Source organism: Hippichthys cyanospilos, chromosome 6 (genome assembly GCF_059441005.1).
Source record: "Hippichthys cyanospilos isolate Australia breed blue-spotted pipefish chromosome 6, RoL_Hcya_1.0, whole genome shotgun sequence".
In the NCBI taxonomy this organism is placed as follows: domain Eukaryota; kingdom Metazoa; phylum Chordata; class Actinopteri; order Syngnathiformes; family Syngnathidae; genus Hippichthys; species Hippichthys cyanospilos.
The window spans coordinates 22,575,620-22,592,533 of record NC_142374.1 but is presented as its reverse complement, the minus strand read 5'-3'; the positions used below and the strand labels follow the sequence as shown (position 1 = coordinate 22,592,533).

General features: G+C 40.3%; 1 protein-coding gene across 1 annotated transcript in view; it reads right to left on the bottom strand.

The window, feature by feature from the left end:
- The window catches only part of plxnb2b (plexin b2b), a 199,932-nt gene that overhangs the window by 135,542 nt on the left and 47,476 nt on the right, over window positions 1–16,914 (bottom strand). The window contains 1 exon segment of the mRNA XM_088416301.1: window positions 13,511–13,636. The gene's annotated coding sequence lies outside the window, so the exon portion shown is untranslated.

Genomic DNA, 16,914 nt, shown 5'->3' with positions numbered 1-16,914 from the left:
GCCAGCCATGTAGACGATTCAATCGGCGAGAAAGTGAAAGAGCAGATCGGAGACAATATGCCGCGGCCCCATTACCCCCAGCCGGTCCGCGCTTACTGCGCGCCACGCCGGGCTCAAGCCCCCACCTAATGGCCCATAATATCATTTTACACCATGTTCTTGCTTTTTTATACTCACTCTAAACATAACTATGTCACAGAGGTGCAATAAAAACAGATATATTTCTTTATTACTCCTCAAGAAGCATATCAGCGAGGAAAATAACGTTCGACAGTGAAGCCGAGGGCCCCCCCGCCTCGCGCCGTTCCCCGGATGCCTAATGGGCCTTTTATTATAATCAAATGAACGCCATATCCTCGGCGTAAATAGCCTACTTAAAAAGTCATTCTCTTCGCCGGCGAGGGTCCGTCAAAGTGCGACGCCTTTAATTGACGGGAAGGGCCAAACTTGGCCCCCGCCCCGTAATCTGCCCGCGCGGCGTCTTGTATAAATGCCGCGGGTTTACGGCCGTCGGGGGAAATGTCGCCGGGCCGCTCGTCTTTGTCGCAACTGGCGGGGGAAATGCCGTGCGGGATTCCACTCGAGCGAGAGCGAGTTATTATCCTCGACCGGGAATCATTCCCAGCTTGGACCCTATATATCATCTGCTCAGACCACACCATTTACACGAGTATGGAGATCCGAGGAGAGATGAGCATGTGTGTGTGTAGGGGGGCGCGGGGGAGGCGAGAGTGGGGGGGGATCCAATCTCTCACGCCGAGGAGCCGAGACAGGTGGTAAGATATGCTCCGGGCCCGGTCTAACCTAGGCGGTATCGGTGGATGAAATGACAGGATTACAGGGGGGTATTAGAAAACCCGCTGAGATGGTTGATAATGCCGTTTGCGGACGACCGTCACGCCGACTGCAACCGCGGAAAAAAAAAAAAAAAAGTTTGGCTAATGAAAATACGATGGAAGCGATGTCATAATCCTCCGGAAGTGTGAACAGTGAGGAAAAATAAGCGCTCAAGGTAAAGGGAGGAGGCGTTCATCAAAAAACAGAATCTGATTCAAATGAATAATGAATCAATGCGATGAGAATTTGTGCCTACTGGTCAATAAGTGTTGTGGAATAAACAGCTCTAAAAGATGCAAATGGACTGAACCTGAACGACTTTTCTACTGAAACAAGATTATCCATTAAATATATTAATTTAACCGTTTAGCTTAAAAAATGGAAAATACTGTCAAAGTGTCAAAATTTACAGAAGTGATCCACTGGATCCTTGTTTATTTTGTGCACAACATCAGGAAGACGTCATTCTAACCGCAGGAACTGGTGTTCATGCTAACACGCCAAAATAAACCATAACTTCGCAAAGGACATCAGTGCCCTTGTTCACTTTTATTTTGAAGTGGATCTCAACAGCGCGACATTTGATTCGTCACTGCTTTTTTTTCAGTTGCTATTTATGCTAATCGGGGATGCGTACAAAAAGACTTTTGCAACAACATTGACATATTATGTTAGCTAGCGGCGTTAGATGCTAGCACTGTTAGTGGTTAGCATCACTGTAATGATTCACATTATATATATATATATATATATATATATATATATATATATATATATATATATATATATATATATATGCTTACAAAAATTGCGCAAAGATTTTATTCTTTGTCTCCAGTCTCTCCTAGTGCTAAAATGTTTTTGTGCTGAGCGCAAAGCCATCTTACTTGGGTAATTATTTGCTGCCCTTATGATGCGCAAAGTTGCTCAATTGGGCTTAGCAATTAACACTCACGCCCATTTGGGGGAGGCGTTTAATTGTTCACGCGAAGGAATTTCATTCATCTGAGAGCTTGTTTACTAACTTGTATGCGCTTGGAAGTTAGCAGCAGCCGGTTTAAGAGTGTAGAATATTTAGACAAAGCGACATTGAGTATTCTTAACCTTTGCGCGGTATTTTGACCATTTTTGGGTCATTTTCTTTCACTTCATTCTCACAGTATTTCAGCCAAAGGATGACACACAAGTGGTTGAAATTTGACATGTTGTCACTATCTGGGTGAAATTTCAGCTCCCTATTGCCTCCTTTCAATGCTTTCCTGTTATGTGAAATGCTTTTGATGTAAAAATCAAAGGACTGAGCAAAATATTACACAAGATGGACTACAATGCCCAATTGTGGACTTAAGTGGACATAAGTGAACACTAATTAGAAGCTCTTGAAGAAAATCTGGACAATTTCGAGTTTCCACCTCATAAAGAATCGGGCGATAGAGTAGTTGCATCAACAGCATTGTAAATAATAGTCATTACTGCTTTTGCTTCAACGTCATTGAATTCGCTTCCACCTGCTTGACAGCTCGGTCCCCATTACCTACAACTACCAATTACTGCCTCCATTTTTTTTTTCTTTCTTATATGCTGCAGCTAACCTCATTGAGGGACTTCTTTGACGCACCTGCTGAATCGTTTTCCCATTGTTCTGCTTTTCTTTGACATTTTGAAAGGTGAGTAAATACAATAATTGCCAGGCTCTTTCTTCCCGGTCTGCCAGGTTATTGATAACAGCGGCCGCGTTTTTTTTTTTTTTTTCTCATCTTCCGAAACCGTTGACATGTTGTATCAATAGTCCTATTTTGACTGGCGTGCTACGCTTCGCCTCCAAAAAATAATTAAAAACGTCACATGAAAGCAAAAGTTTCTATATCAAGCGCCACCGCAGACAAACGCGGCGACTCTCGCAGATGTTTTCCATCAACGCCGGCTGCCAAAGCGGCGTCGGGCCATGGCTGAGAAGAGGAAAAGGAAGAGGAGGAGGAGGGGTGACGTCTGGATGTTGGCCTCCGTGAGCAACCTGGCGGATCATCGCGGCGGAGATTCGCATCAGCTCCGATTTGCGCCGTGAAACTTATTTTGGAAGGGTCTCATCGCTCAGAATTTCTGCCACTTCTGACTGTCGGGATAAGGCTAACGATAGTGAGGCTGGCGACACTGACGTCTAAGGTTAATAAATTGAAGGCGGCGGTGTCCAAAGTGCGGCGCGGGGGCCAGTTGCGGCCCATAATGCATTTTTCAGGGCCCTGTAACAAAATGACTAAAATTGACATTGAAATTTGCCCACAAGGGTACTTTAACCGCAAGGGGCATTTTTCACTAACCTGGCCTTATTATCATCCAACTTCGGCTGACTTTGAAAGGGTCAGAACATCGTCAAATATAATATATATTTACCCCTAAAAATGTTCTCTGGCATCAACCCTATCCGTACATATATAAATCTTTTGGGTAGGGAACCTACGCCGCCTTTATGTAGAAAAATTGTGAAAATGTGATAACAGCAAAAGTAACTATGCTGTATGTGTATATATAAAATGTAAATATAAAATGAAGTTGAATATTTATTATGTCATAATTAGAGCGGTATGACTTTTGCATTATGGGAGGCCAGGCTAAGCCAATTATCAAAGTCACTGAAAGCCTTGTAAACGTCATAGGATTAAACGCATGATAAAACATCGGGTTTTCTCCAATTTTGAGTGGCAGTAAATGAGCCTGAAATGGGCAAAATTTGACACCTAAAGGGTGTACCTTTCGACCTCCCGTTTGAAAGCATTTAGAAGGGACAGGAGCTTGGCATATTTGAAGTTGTCATGTTTTCACAATCCATGCAATATTTTAGCCTCCTATTTTTTTTTTTTCGGGATGCTTTTCCATTGATATCACACTTCAAAACCAGTAAAAAGTCAGAGTTGGGTCAAAATAAATACCGTAAATATCACCGGCGAAAAAAGCTTTCTGTCGCAGATAAGCCACTTCGGACTATAGCCCGCACGTCCTGGAACTTTTCTGACGATCTTGTGTTGTGGTACCTTGAGTTTAATTTGTTCCGTGGCCTTGCAAATAAAAGAGGCGTGGCCTCGCTAGCGAAATCAGGAGCACAGTTATTCTTGTTTTTCCGTAAGCTTCCGTATGTGAAGTTTGATTTATTGTACCCGTTAATCTGCGCTTCTTCTTTTTGTATTTGTCTGTTTGTACCGTTCGTTTTTGAAAGTCCTGGAAGTCTTCTTTTTTTTCCACTTCACTTGAGCAGTGGCCTATCTGAAGCTGGCTCATAAATCAAATTTTGGATCGCAACACCAAATGCATGAGGCTTCTCATATTTGTAAATTGGGGCACTTTAAAGTCAAGGCACACCTATATGAGATAAATACATCGTCACCTTGAGATTCCAATGCCTCAAGTTTTTTTTTTTTTTTTTAGCTAGCAGTACAGGCAAGCAAACCTGTGACATTTGAGAAACCATCAGCTTGCCTCACTAGACCTCATTTCAGCCAGCATCAAAGGCTCAAGTCAGACTAGGTTTTCCTGCCTCACTTTTTTGCCCAAAGGAAGAGAAATATCTACAGAGTTATGAAATACTCTACTCATCTCTGGCACAAAGTTACTTTTTGAGAGTATCTTCTAACTGAATTATATCTTTGAGTGCTTATTTTTGAGTATTTTAGCCGTTTAGCGCTTTAGCTAGGTTTATATTGTTAGAATTATACATGAATGATTGACTTCAACTGTGATAGGCTTTTTATGCTTTATTTTGTATGATTTCTATTCAACTTCATCTGTTTTAGCAAGATTTATTTTGCTAAAATTCTATTTTACTGACGTTCGTATTTATCCTTTGAACTAGCTTTTTTTGTTAGAATTCTACTTGATTGACTTTACCAATGTTTAGCACTTTAGCTAGCTTTATTTTGTTAGAATTACATTTAGTTGATTTCAACTGTGTTTAGCATTTGTGCTACCTTCTTGTTAGAATTCTACTTGATTGACTACAACTTTGTTTTGCACTTTAACCAACTCAATTTTTGTTAGAATTGTACTTGTTTGACTTTGGGTATGTTTAGCACTTTAGCTAGCAATTTTGTTATACTTTTCCTCGATTTACTTGAACTTTGTTTAGCACTTTAGCTAGCTTTATTTTGTTAGAAGCCTGCTTGATTTACCTTAACTGTGTTTAGCATTTTAACACGCTTTATTTTGTTGGAATTCTACCTGATTGACTTCACCAGTTTTTAACACTTCAACCAGCTTTAATTTGTTAGAATCCTGCTTGATTTTCCTTAACTGGGTTTAGCATTTTAAGTAACATGATTCTGTTAGAATTTGACCTGGTTGACTTTGCCTGTGTTTAGCACTTTATCGAGTTTTATTTTATTAAAAATCTACTTATTTACTTCAACTGGGTTCAGCACTATAGCTAGTTTAATTTTCCTTGATTTACGTTAACTGTGCTTAGCACTCTAGCTAGTTTTTTTTTCTTGATTTACTTCACTTTATTTAGCACTTCAGCTAGCTTTATTATGTTCGAATTCCGAATTCTCGATTTACATCAACCACCATCCAGTTGACCAGACATAATGTAGTTTATTAACTCATTCACTACCATTGACGGCCATCGACAACAAAAATCCATTTTAACCGGACGAGCAGCGAAGGCATTAACAAAAAACAAGCTTTGCACGACAAGCTCCAACGCCAACATTTGGTTTCTAAAGAACAACTAACAAGAAAGCGTCGGAAACCCCAAAGCCAGAATTTGGACAACAGTTGTGCGGGGGCAGCTCTTGTTTGCAGGGGCCGGAGCGGAGAAGCGTACGAGGCCCCCGGGGCCGGATCTGTTCCAACTGTGCCCTGGCAAGAAAAACACGAGCAGCCCTGACAGCTTGGATAGTCACGGGAGGCCACGCAAAAAAAAACGGAGGGCAACGTGATGGCCCATGAGTCAAAAAAAAAAAAAAAAAGCGAGTTTTATATTGTTTTGGTGGCACAAGGACGTGACATTTTGATGTGTGGTTGGCTTTTATCATCTGAGGGGCATTTTCCAGCATGTCATCCACAGCTTATTTATCACAACCCTCGCTTTGGTAATGAGGGAATTTTTAAAGCCTGACGGTGCATTGTTCATTTATGACCGCAGCAAAATAAAAGAATGACGACGTCAGCGGGGGGGGGCAGAAAATTGCATGACGTTTTTTATCGAATTTGATTGCGGTAGATTAGTTTTGCATTCTGTAAATGGGGTGAAAAGTTTATCTCGTTGAAGTGACTGTAGAACTGTAGAATATCATTTTGATAGACAATAGTGTCTATTGATTGAGTATTTTATCAGATAATTGATTTTATTTATTCATATCAAAATCTAATAATTTTACATTGATTTTATGTATTTAGTGTCACCTGAAAAACAATTTTATTTATTTTTTTTTACACAAACACAGTAGTTCTTTGTGTAATTTTTTACACAATAATTTCACAATTACACTATGTTCATATTAAAAAAAAAAAAATGTTTTCTTGTTTGTTTATCCCCCCAAATCTTTAGCACTTACACATTTATTCAGATAAATTTTGTGTTATTTTCACTGGAAAATTTGAGCTTTTCCAAACATTCATCAATCTACAAATTTTGTGTTTACTTTATAAAGCATTTTTATTAAAATATGCATGTTTTCTATTAAAAAAAATTTTTTTTCATCCTTTTTTTCTCAACAAAATGCATTTTTTTTTTTCTTGTTCAACAGTAGTTTTCTTAACTATTGAAAATATGTTACAGGTTTAATTTTTGCATTGTAAAAAAAAAAAAAAAAAAAAGTACCTGAAAAATATAGTTACAAGATTTGTTATTTCCCTCAATTCTTTGATTTTTTTCACAATTTCTTTTCACAATGAAACACTTTTGTCTGACTTTTTTCCAATGGTTAAAACATGTGATTTCATTGGCCCATGATATCATCTGACTTGCTTATAAGAGCGCCGTTGTCCATTCAGCAGCATCATTTTCAATTCTCTCACAAAAATCATTTCAAAGACGCACTGCTAAAAAAAAAAAAAAAAAAAAAAAAAAAAAGACAAGGCCAAACTTTGCAAGTGAGAGCACGGCTCGGCGTTGAAAGGCTTCCAGAAGCAACATAAAAGTCAATAAGCAGGTCAGCCCCTCGCAGGGGAAAATAAGAAATAATACGAGGACAATAAACACAAACGGCGTCGTGTCGGTTCGGGGTTGCGCTCAGGCGAAGCCTCGCGGGAGCCGTGATTGACACCTGGCGGGCCTGGCAGACGTCGCAAACACCATGTCGTTACCGTGACATTTACAGCATCTTCGGGGACGCGAGGCGGGTTGCAAGAACAACAAAGGAATCCTGATGATAATCACGTCTAAAAATAAAGAGTAAGAATGTCTTATGTGTTGGGGTTTGGGGCCGCTGCGGTTGTTTTAATAGCTCGGGTGAAAATTTGACTTCGCTACGGTCGCAATGGGCAACTATGAGCTGCAAAACAAAACACTTTTTATGGAGGAAAAAAAAAAAGTATCCCGGAAATGCTCTCAATACATAAAAAACAAATTCATCAAAATTTGGGATTTTTATTTCATCGTTACATTTAAACCATTTTTTTAACTGTGTGTAAATTTTAAAAACTAAGTGATTCAACTCACTTCTCAACAAGCAGCAGTTTGGCAGATGGAAATAGAGCAATTCTTAAATAAAAGCTTCAACTTCAAGCTATTTATTTATTTTTTTTGCCTTTTTTGAAGTTTACTGTCAAACTGAAAACACAACAAAGAGAATTTCATATTACAAGCTTGGCCTTTCAGTTCGTGAACTTCATCCTGAAACAATACGTGAAATACCATCCGCGGTTAATTACAGGCATCTTTGTGGTATTATAACCCCAACTGATATTTGAACACAAACGGTGAAGAATAACATGCAAACAAATATTAATATCGCCGCTGAACAGTTGAAATTAGGAAGGAAAGAGCAAAGTCAGCAAAATGTTCAGCGGTGGAGAAAAATTTTAAAAAAGTCTGATAAAAGGTGTTGTATATTTTTTTAGGGGTTTTCCATATATATATATATATATATATATATATATATATATATATATATATATATATATATATATATATATATATGGCTTTAGCAAAAATGTCATAAAATCAGCAACAAAAAGATTGCACATCAAACAAAAGGTAACTTGACAAAAACAGAAACAAAAGATATTTTCACTGTTATTATCAGTTTTGTTTATTTAGAAAAAAAAAGTGTTTCAGTTAGTAGAAATCATGGCTTATCTGTTTTCTGGGATTGGTCATGTGATGCACACAAAATGGCTGTCCACAGAGATACTGTAGATAAAAAGCATGTGGATTTTGCTTTCAATTAATATTGTAGAAACACAAAATGAGTTACGATACATGTTTGGACTGTTGGGTGAACATAGAACATGATGAACATATTATTATCAAGAAGATTTTTGACAAATTCCTTGCAAACATCTAAAAAAAAAAAACCTCCCAAAAGGCTTTGGTGAAAGTGCTGTGGTCTGATGAGACCAAACTTTGAGCTGTTAGGCATCAACTCGCCCAACTTACTTTATGACACGTGAATATACCTGAGGGCGTTTTTACACGAGTAATCTAGTGGATATAACCCCCAAAAATATCCGAAGCGGTCAAACTGTTTGTATCATCATGAGATCAAACCCTTGAAATGCTACATGCTAAAGTTTTACCCCACCTCCAGAGTAGAAAAGTAAAATACATCCTGCCGTTGCGATCCAGGATACACGACCAAAAATTGAACGCACCCAAAGCGTATCGCCGCGGCAACAAACGCGTGATCCAAAATGAAGTACGGAAAGGTTATGGAGTATATTTGAGTCACCATCAGTCCGTCCCCTTCGCTCCAAGTGGGATATTTCCGACCGGCCCTCGAGTTATTAATCAAACACGCTCGCCATTTAATCTTTGGGATGAGCAATATAACCTGTGCAATTACAGGTCGCCATTTAATTTCTCGCCGTTATATTCCACTCAGCAACGCCGGTCGTAGGCTCGTTTGATTGAAATATGGAACGAAGAGCGCTTTAACAGCCGTTTGCATAAAACGATTTTGGCGGCGGTTAATTGCCGGGGATCTCGCTTTAACGAGCGCCGGCGCGGACCCTAATGACTCGGGCTTCTTAATGAACAAGCGCACATTGTGCGGGGCGGAAAGTAAACAAACTTTTGACGCAATTTTGTTCAAGTTACGATGCTCGACCTCTAATTGGACTCTTGCCCCCTCTCGCGCAAACAAAACGCCGACGCTCTACTTTCTTAGGTTACCGACGTGTTTTAGGCCTTTGTGAGAGGATAAAGATAAAAAAAAAAAAAAGTAGCAGGTATGGTGAGAAAACCAAACTTGAAGACTTTTTTTTTTTTGTTCATGATGATGTTTCCCAGAGTTTTTTTTTTTCTTCTCGGTATTACTTTGAAATATGTCTCTTTAATCTCATTAATATGTTGTCCTAGCACTCCAGGGTAATGTTCCACTTGTGAGCAGGAAAAAAAAAAAGAACAAACACCAACAAAAAGCATCTCTTTCATTGCTCCTGTGTGGTCGCTCCGCGGAGGACGAGACCAGACGAGACGAGAGCGTATGTGCTAATGTCGCACTCCTATTTCCAGTGCTCAATCCTCGTCTCCCAAGAGCTCATTGAAAGCCCGCTACCTCCACTGTCTATTGGCAGCCCAACAATAGGGGCCACAACTGCCAACTGCCTTGGGGGAGGAGGGAGAAAGCGACGGGAGAGAGAGAGAGAGAGAGAGAGAGAGAGAAAGATGGAGATAGAGAGAAGGAGCAAGAGAGACGGAGAAGAAATGTGAGAGTAAGACAAAAAGAGAGGGGCGGGAGATAGGTGGAGAGAAGAGAGAGAGGAAGATGCAAAGAGGAGCCGAGAGAAAAATAAGAGAGGGAGGGAGAGAAAGAGGGGGATCAAGAGAAAGAGAGAACGCATAAGCGAGAGAAAGAGAAAAGGTGAGAGTGAGGGAGATGAGCGAGGAGGGAAAGAGGAGAGAGAGAGAGAATTGAGAGTAAAGAGAAAGTGAGAGAGAAGGCAAGTGATCGAAAGAAACAGACTGGAAAACAAAGAGAGAAAGAGGGCGATCAAGAGAGAGAGCGCATAAGCGAGAGAAAGAGAAAGGTGAGAGTGAGAGAGACTGAAAGAGGGAAAGAGGAGAGAGGGAGAGAGAATTGAGAGTAAAGACAAAGTGAGAGAAGGCAAGTAATTGAAAGAAATGGACTGAAAAAAAGAGAGAGAGAAAGCCACAGACATGGATCAAGAAAAAAAGAGAGAGAGTGAGTGGGAGAGGCAGTGAGAGAAGAAGAATGAGGGAGAAAGAAAGAGGGATCAAAAGACAAAAACAGAGTGAGGTTGAGAAAGAGAGAGAGAGAAAGAGAGAGAGAAGATGAGAGAAATAAAGCAATGGATTGAGAGAAAGACAGAAAACAGAGACTGAGAGTTGAGAGAGAGAGCGAGAGAGGGAGAGAGAGAGAGAGATAAAGAGAGAGAGGTGGATGGAAAAGAAAAAGAGGGATCCAAAAACAAAGAGATCGAGAAAGAGAGAGAGAGCGAAAGCACTTGAAAGTTTTAGGGGATTGGATAAAGAGAAAGAAAGGAGTGAGAGAGAGAGAAAAGAGAGAGAGAAGATGGGTGATAAAGCAATGGGTTGAGAGAAAGAGAAGAGACGGAAAAAGAGACAGGAAGAATAGTTAAGAGAGAGAGAGAGGGATCAAGAGGAAAAGAGAGTTGCCGAGAGAGAAATAGAGATTGATCGAAATAGAAATGGAGAGTGAGGAAGAGAGAAAAGAGAGACGGCGAGAAAGAGCGAGAGTGCTTGAGTTCGAGAGCGAGAGAAAGGAAGAAGAGAGAGAGGGTAAAGAGAAAAAGAGAGAGAGGACAGAGAGATAAAGCAAGGAAACGAGAGAAATAAAGACAGAAAAAGAGAGATTGAGAGAAGAGAGTGCATGAGAGTTAGAGAAAAAGAAAGGAGAGAAAGAGAAAAGGTGTGAGAGACAAAGCAATGGAGTGAGAGAAAAGAGGGACAGAAAGAGAGAGAGATCAAGACAAAGAGAATGAGCGGGCGAAGCAGAGCGAGAGAAAGAGAGGGCGAGCGAGAAGAAGTGAAAAAGAGAGAGATTGAGAGAAAACGAGAGTGCACGAGATTTAGAGAGCAAAAGAGAGTGAGAGAAAAAAAGAGAGAGAGAGAGAGACTAATTAGCGCCAAGAAAGTAGGATGTAGCTCGACCATGACCGAACTGTTGGGAGAAGTGAAGAACTCGGGGAAAAAGATGCGTTTTGTTTGTATTTATTTTGTGCGAGTGTGTGTTATGTGTGTGTGCGCGCGTGTCGGCCTGATGGATGAGGGCCCATGGTAATTGCCTAAATCCCACTGCGAGCTAGCGAGGAGCGAGTGGACCGAGAGTTGTTTAGGGCGTGCGTTTATGCGCCGCGATACGCGTATGAATGCAAATACGGATGAGGAAGCAAGCGTTCTTAGCCCGAAGCCAGCAAAGGTGGATTATTGCCACCAGAATATCTTTTCCTCTTTGACAGACAGCTATTGGAAAAAAAAAAAAGAATGAGACAACAAGTGTGCTTGCATCACACGCGACAAGCTGTTTCTAATTACTCTTAAAAAAAAATCAATCAATCTATCTTTCTATCTATCTATCTATCCATCCATCCATCCATCCATCCATCCAGAACAGCTGGCAAGCTAGCTAGCTCAAACAACTAGTTAGCTAGCGAGTTAGGTTTCATAGCTAGCTATAACATCTATCTATCTATCTATCTATCTATCTATCTATCTATCTATCTATCTATCTATCTAGGCAATCTTGCATATTTTCAATGGGGCATTATAGATATTGATATAAAAATGCAACAAAATGTTTAGCCCCTCTTGTCAAAATGTTTTGCCCCTCTTGTCTGTTGAATGATACAGTGGACTAAGCTAGCATGCTAACGTTTGTGATGTAATAAGCTAATCGCTATCTTAAATGCTAATCGCTGACTAAATGCATAAGAAAATCACATGTAAACATATTTTTTGCATTGTTTACAAATGAACAAAGCCCATTAATTGCTATTGAGTACATATTGCCGCAGAATATTTTCAACAATATATATATATATATACATACTGTATATATACATATATATCTTTGTTCGTCTGCCAATACCAATGACGCATATTGCGAGACGGAACAATTCAATTCTCTCCACTGTACATCATTAGGCAGCTGCTCTTCATACAACACAATAAGTCATGGCACGTACATACACACTGTAAATAAATGTATGAGTACATTGAGACGAGATCATCCATTTTTCAGTGTACTCTACTGTACAGTGTTCTCACGCTTACATGGGAGACTTGTCGATTGTGCCATGTTGTTCTTTCAGTGAGCTACTTTTCCCACTAAAAAATAACTATTTTTGTTTGCAAATAAATGACGTACACAAGATGGACATATGCTAAGTAATTTCAGTACATCAGGGATAAAGACAAGAATATGATCCTTAAGAGCGTTTAGGTGCCCTTAAGTGGTTTCATTTAGAGCGGTGCCAGTCACGTGAAGTAAGCGAAAAGAAAACACGCGGAAGATTGCGCTCTCTCGCCGAGGGATGCCACTTCCACCTCAAGAGGTTAGGAGATTTGTTAGGGGATATGCTGCCACTTGGATTCGCCAGTATTTCGAAACAGTGTCGGCAAGACCCCTGTCGCTACTAGCGATAATGACAAGGTCATTTTCACAATACGGTTGCGATTAATAATAGTCTAAAAATAGTTCTGGACCATATGAAGCACACAATAACAATGATGTAGGCTAGCTGCTAACGTTAGCCCCACTGAAACCATCTATTTTGAAACATCTGTCGCTAACCTCGCCGAAAGAACTTGAATTTAAATATTAACATTGAAATTGTGAAATGCACACGGCATAAACAATGCATCACTATGATGTGATTCCTGTTTTTTGTTTTGGTTTCATTGCCTTCTTTATTATTCGCTCGATTATGGAATGTAGCCTGCTCGGGGAAGTGAAGAGAATAATAATTTCACTGTGTAGTATTACAATGCATGTGACAATAAAACTCTTGAACTCTTGAAGCTAAGTAATAAATGGATTAAAATACAAAAAAATGATTTTGTATCTTGTCTGTAAAGGTTTACAATACATTACAGATGAAATGATTTGTACTTGTTTTAGGATTGAGCCAACCTTTGACTGGATGTGTAATGAGAGTAATGAGCTCCATTAAATCCATATTTCCAGTTATGGTGATGAGAGTACAAGTCATAGTAGTGTAATGCATTAGATTTCAAATAGGGTATTATTGTAATGCAACTCATGACTTTGAAATGACAGTAATAAGTCATAAATAATGCATTGATTTTGAAGTAGCCCAACACTGGCAAAAGTCAGTTTGGAGTCCTGACATTTTTTGTCCCGCAATAGAAGATATATTTTTAAAATGATTGAGCATTAAACTTCATCTGGCTATGCATATATGCAGGTACACCAAAGGGAAACTTCGGAGACTCGAGTTTTGAGACAAACCGGTTATGCAAATGAAGGACAGCGCGAGGGACGGCAAATAAACAGCGACAAAAAATGCGACTCACTCGGGAAAGGGGCCGGCGTGGGGCCAACCCTCACTTGACACTTCAATCACCGGCAGCCGGCGCTCGGGGCAAACTCGCTCCAATTAGCTGGACGCTGCCGCTGACCCCCGGCTTCATTAAGGGCCTCTGCAAGGCAAAGGGATGAGAGGATGAGGAGACACGATCCACACACAGGCCCCCGCAAACACGCGCGCCGGCGCGGGAGGAGGTGAAGCTCAAGGTTACAGATAAACCCAATCAACTTTGAGAGAACATGCTCACACCGGTACTCCCGGTGGGCTTACGCCCCACGCCGATGGCGGGGAGGGTTTGGGCGCGATTGAGTGCAGAGGTCGCCGTACCGCCACCCCCAACAGGTGCGAGCAGCAGACATGCAATTACCGGGCTGAGAATGTGCTTTTTGTGTCAGAGACAACAGGCCATCAGAGGGGGAGATCAAAAGCGTGGGAGCAGAGGTGGCCCCAGAACCCCACGCGGAGAAGAAGTCCGAAAAAACAAGACGGAGGATTTACGACGTGCTTCTTTTTATGACACGGCGCACTGGGGAGTAGAAACGCTTGGAGCAAAACTGCGTGCGTTCACAACAATCGACTACAACCGCGTCCACATCAACGAGGCTATTTTGGAAAACGTGTATTTTTCCCATGTATTTTTGGCCTTTCCGCCTGCCAAGCGTCACTGTAAAAGTCGCCGCAGTCCAAACATGTTGCGGAGCGCACGGTCACTTTGAAAAGTTCGGTCATGTTGCAGCATGAATTCAACGCGTGTAGATAGTTCATCCTCAAGGACGTTTTTGTGTCCAATGGTTTAGTCGCAGTTGAATAAAGTCATTTAGTAACGTTAAGTTTTTCCTAAATAAAGGTGTTTTTTCACAGCATCATCCATTTCAAGTTATGAAAAAAAAAACTAAACCCTTTAAATCAACAATATTATCTGTAATAATTCATCATTTGAATGCAGTTTGTTTGTTTGCCTTGAGATGGCGCTGGTGTGCTGGTGACGCGTGCACTTTGTTTAGGTCGTTTTATTTGTACATTTTTATGTTATTTCCAGTGATCCATGCGTCATTTAAAAGTCCACGGAAGCAACATTTATTTTTGGATCATTTTGAGCATGTAAGTCTATTTAAGGTCAAGCAAGTTACTTCCTGTGTGTTATGCTAACGTGCTAACGACGTGCTAATGATGCTAACATCAGATGCTACAGCACACCAGCTATCCAGCAATTCAAGAGGAGAGAGCAGCCCAAAACGTTATGTATTTTTATCTGAATATGTACAATGTTAGTCGTAGCTAATGTCAGTTTTATTTTTGTTACTTCTACGGCGTGAACTGTGAGTGGAAAGTGTGGATGAAGCGTGTAAAGATGGAACGTGCAAGACCACGGGAAACATCAATGCAAATCACTTGCTCCAGCACCCCCATGACCCTAGTAAGGATAAACAACTAAGAAAATTAATGGTTGTTTCTTAAAAAAAAAAAAAATATATATATATATATATATATATATATATATATATATATATATATATATATTATATATATATATATTTTTTTAAATGCAGTTTTTAAATAAATGCAACGCTCTATAGTCGCCATTGGCAGTGAATAAGCTAAGCCAGAACACACAAAATTTAGGGTGTACAGTGTTGCCTCGTTCATCGCGTGAGTTACGTTCCGCAAAATACCCTCAGTAACTTAAATCTGCTAAGTAACTTTTTCCTTCTTTTTTTTAAGTTACTTTTGTTTAAAAAACAACCTAAAAACATTTTTTTCTGACTGATCACACTTGGGTTAAATAGGCAACTCTACCATGATATGGTCATTAATAAAAATCCATGTAGTGTGTACTATGTTTTGTTATTATTCTATCCATGCTCTGAATGATGCACATGACATAAATATAAACACTAAACAGAATAAATAATACATACAAAAAAAGACTGCACCGAATCACGATTGTTGACATCTGATAACCAGTACATGTCACAAGCATGGCTACCACAACAAGAAAATCACGTATGACCTTTACACTAGTACAAAGAGACGCACACAACATGGCGCACGCAGTGTTTGTCTTGGTCAAAATTTCCGCATCGGCTAATAAATGCAAAGCTCAAGTCCGTCATTGTACAGGCCTCATCTTTTGCTTCTAGTTCTTCGATCAGGCTAAATGTTTGTGTATGCTTTGTCACTATTGTAGCAATTGCTGTTGTCACGCATGGCCGGACAGACATTGGCTGGCCTTTTATTTAAAACGAGCCGAGGATAAAAGATCAATGGGTCCATTGAGGCCGTGAATTGGAAGGGAAAGTTCACAAATAAAGCGGAAGATTATAAGAGGGGCGGGGGGCTCATATGCTCGTCTCGGTGCGAGGGGCATATAGATCCGTGGAGACGTACGGCGCTTCTAACCGTTCATCGCCAGCCCACTTGCTGAGAAGTCTCAACTGGCTCCATCCATAAGACCGGGGAACGCAGTTTTGGTTGAGTTACGTCATTTGGGGTGCCGTATCTAAAACTGAACTGAGTTTTGCTCTTATCGCATTAAGTTTCTGTGCTATCCCGCATTTTCGTTTCCTGTTTGCAGATATTAATAGTAATAACCTCTCACTGCACTGTCTCTATTGTGACCAAGGGTGTCCCAATACAACGTTGATACGATATCAAAATGCAGCCTAGAGTACTGTCCGATACTGAAATCGATCCAAAACCATGTCAGCAGGAATGATGCATGCGTTTATTTTTGAGTACGAAATTTTCAATCAAGTGATATTGTTCGTCAATAATAAGCTACTGCAGGTCTCAGGAAATGAGATATTCAAAATTAAAATCTGCATGTTAGATCTAGAATAAAAAAAGCAGGAGTGGAGTCTGGAACGGACTGCTAGCATATGAGTGCTAATGTCGGAAATTTTCCTGAGGTGGAGTGAAAAAGATTTGTGCAATGATTCAAAGCAAGACCCACTCAGGAATGGCTGGAGGCTGTGAGAAGAAGAATTCTCAAGGCCTGAAGTGAAAAATTCTGTCTGGACAGAAGACACGAAAGGTCCTCTGGGAGCCAGAAAAGTTTTTTTTTTTTTTTGTATGTGACTGCTCAATCTAATAAAAAAAAACACAGAAAGCATCCAAATCAAGGCTGCAGCTAGCGAAGACTTGATATCAAAACCACAGTGGAATTTTGCAGGCTAAAACCGGACTTTATATTAAGTCTAGTTTGTTCAAAAGTGATCAGTAGGAAAAGCAACTGTATTAGTTCAATCACTGATGTTTGAATCTGAGTAATGAGTAATCTAACAAAAGCCAATGTGGTGTTGATAAGGACCGCTAGCCGCTAACACTGCTAGCATACAGTGCTTCACTCCACTGCTAGCTGCTAACGTTGGCACCGCTGCTAATCCCTGC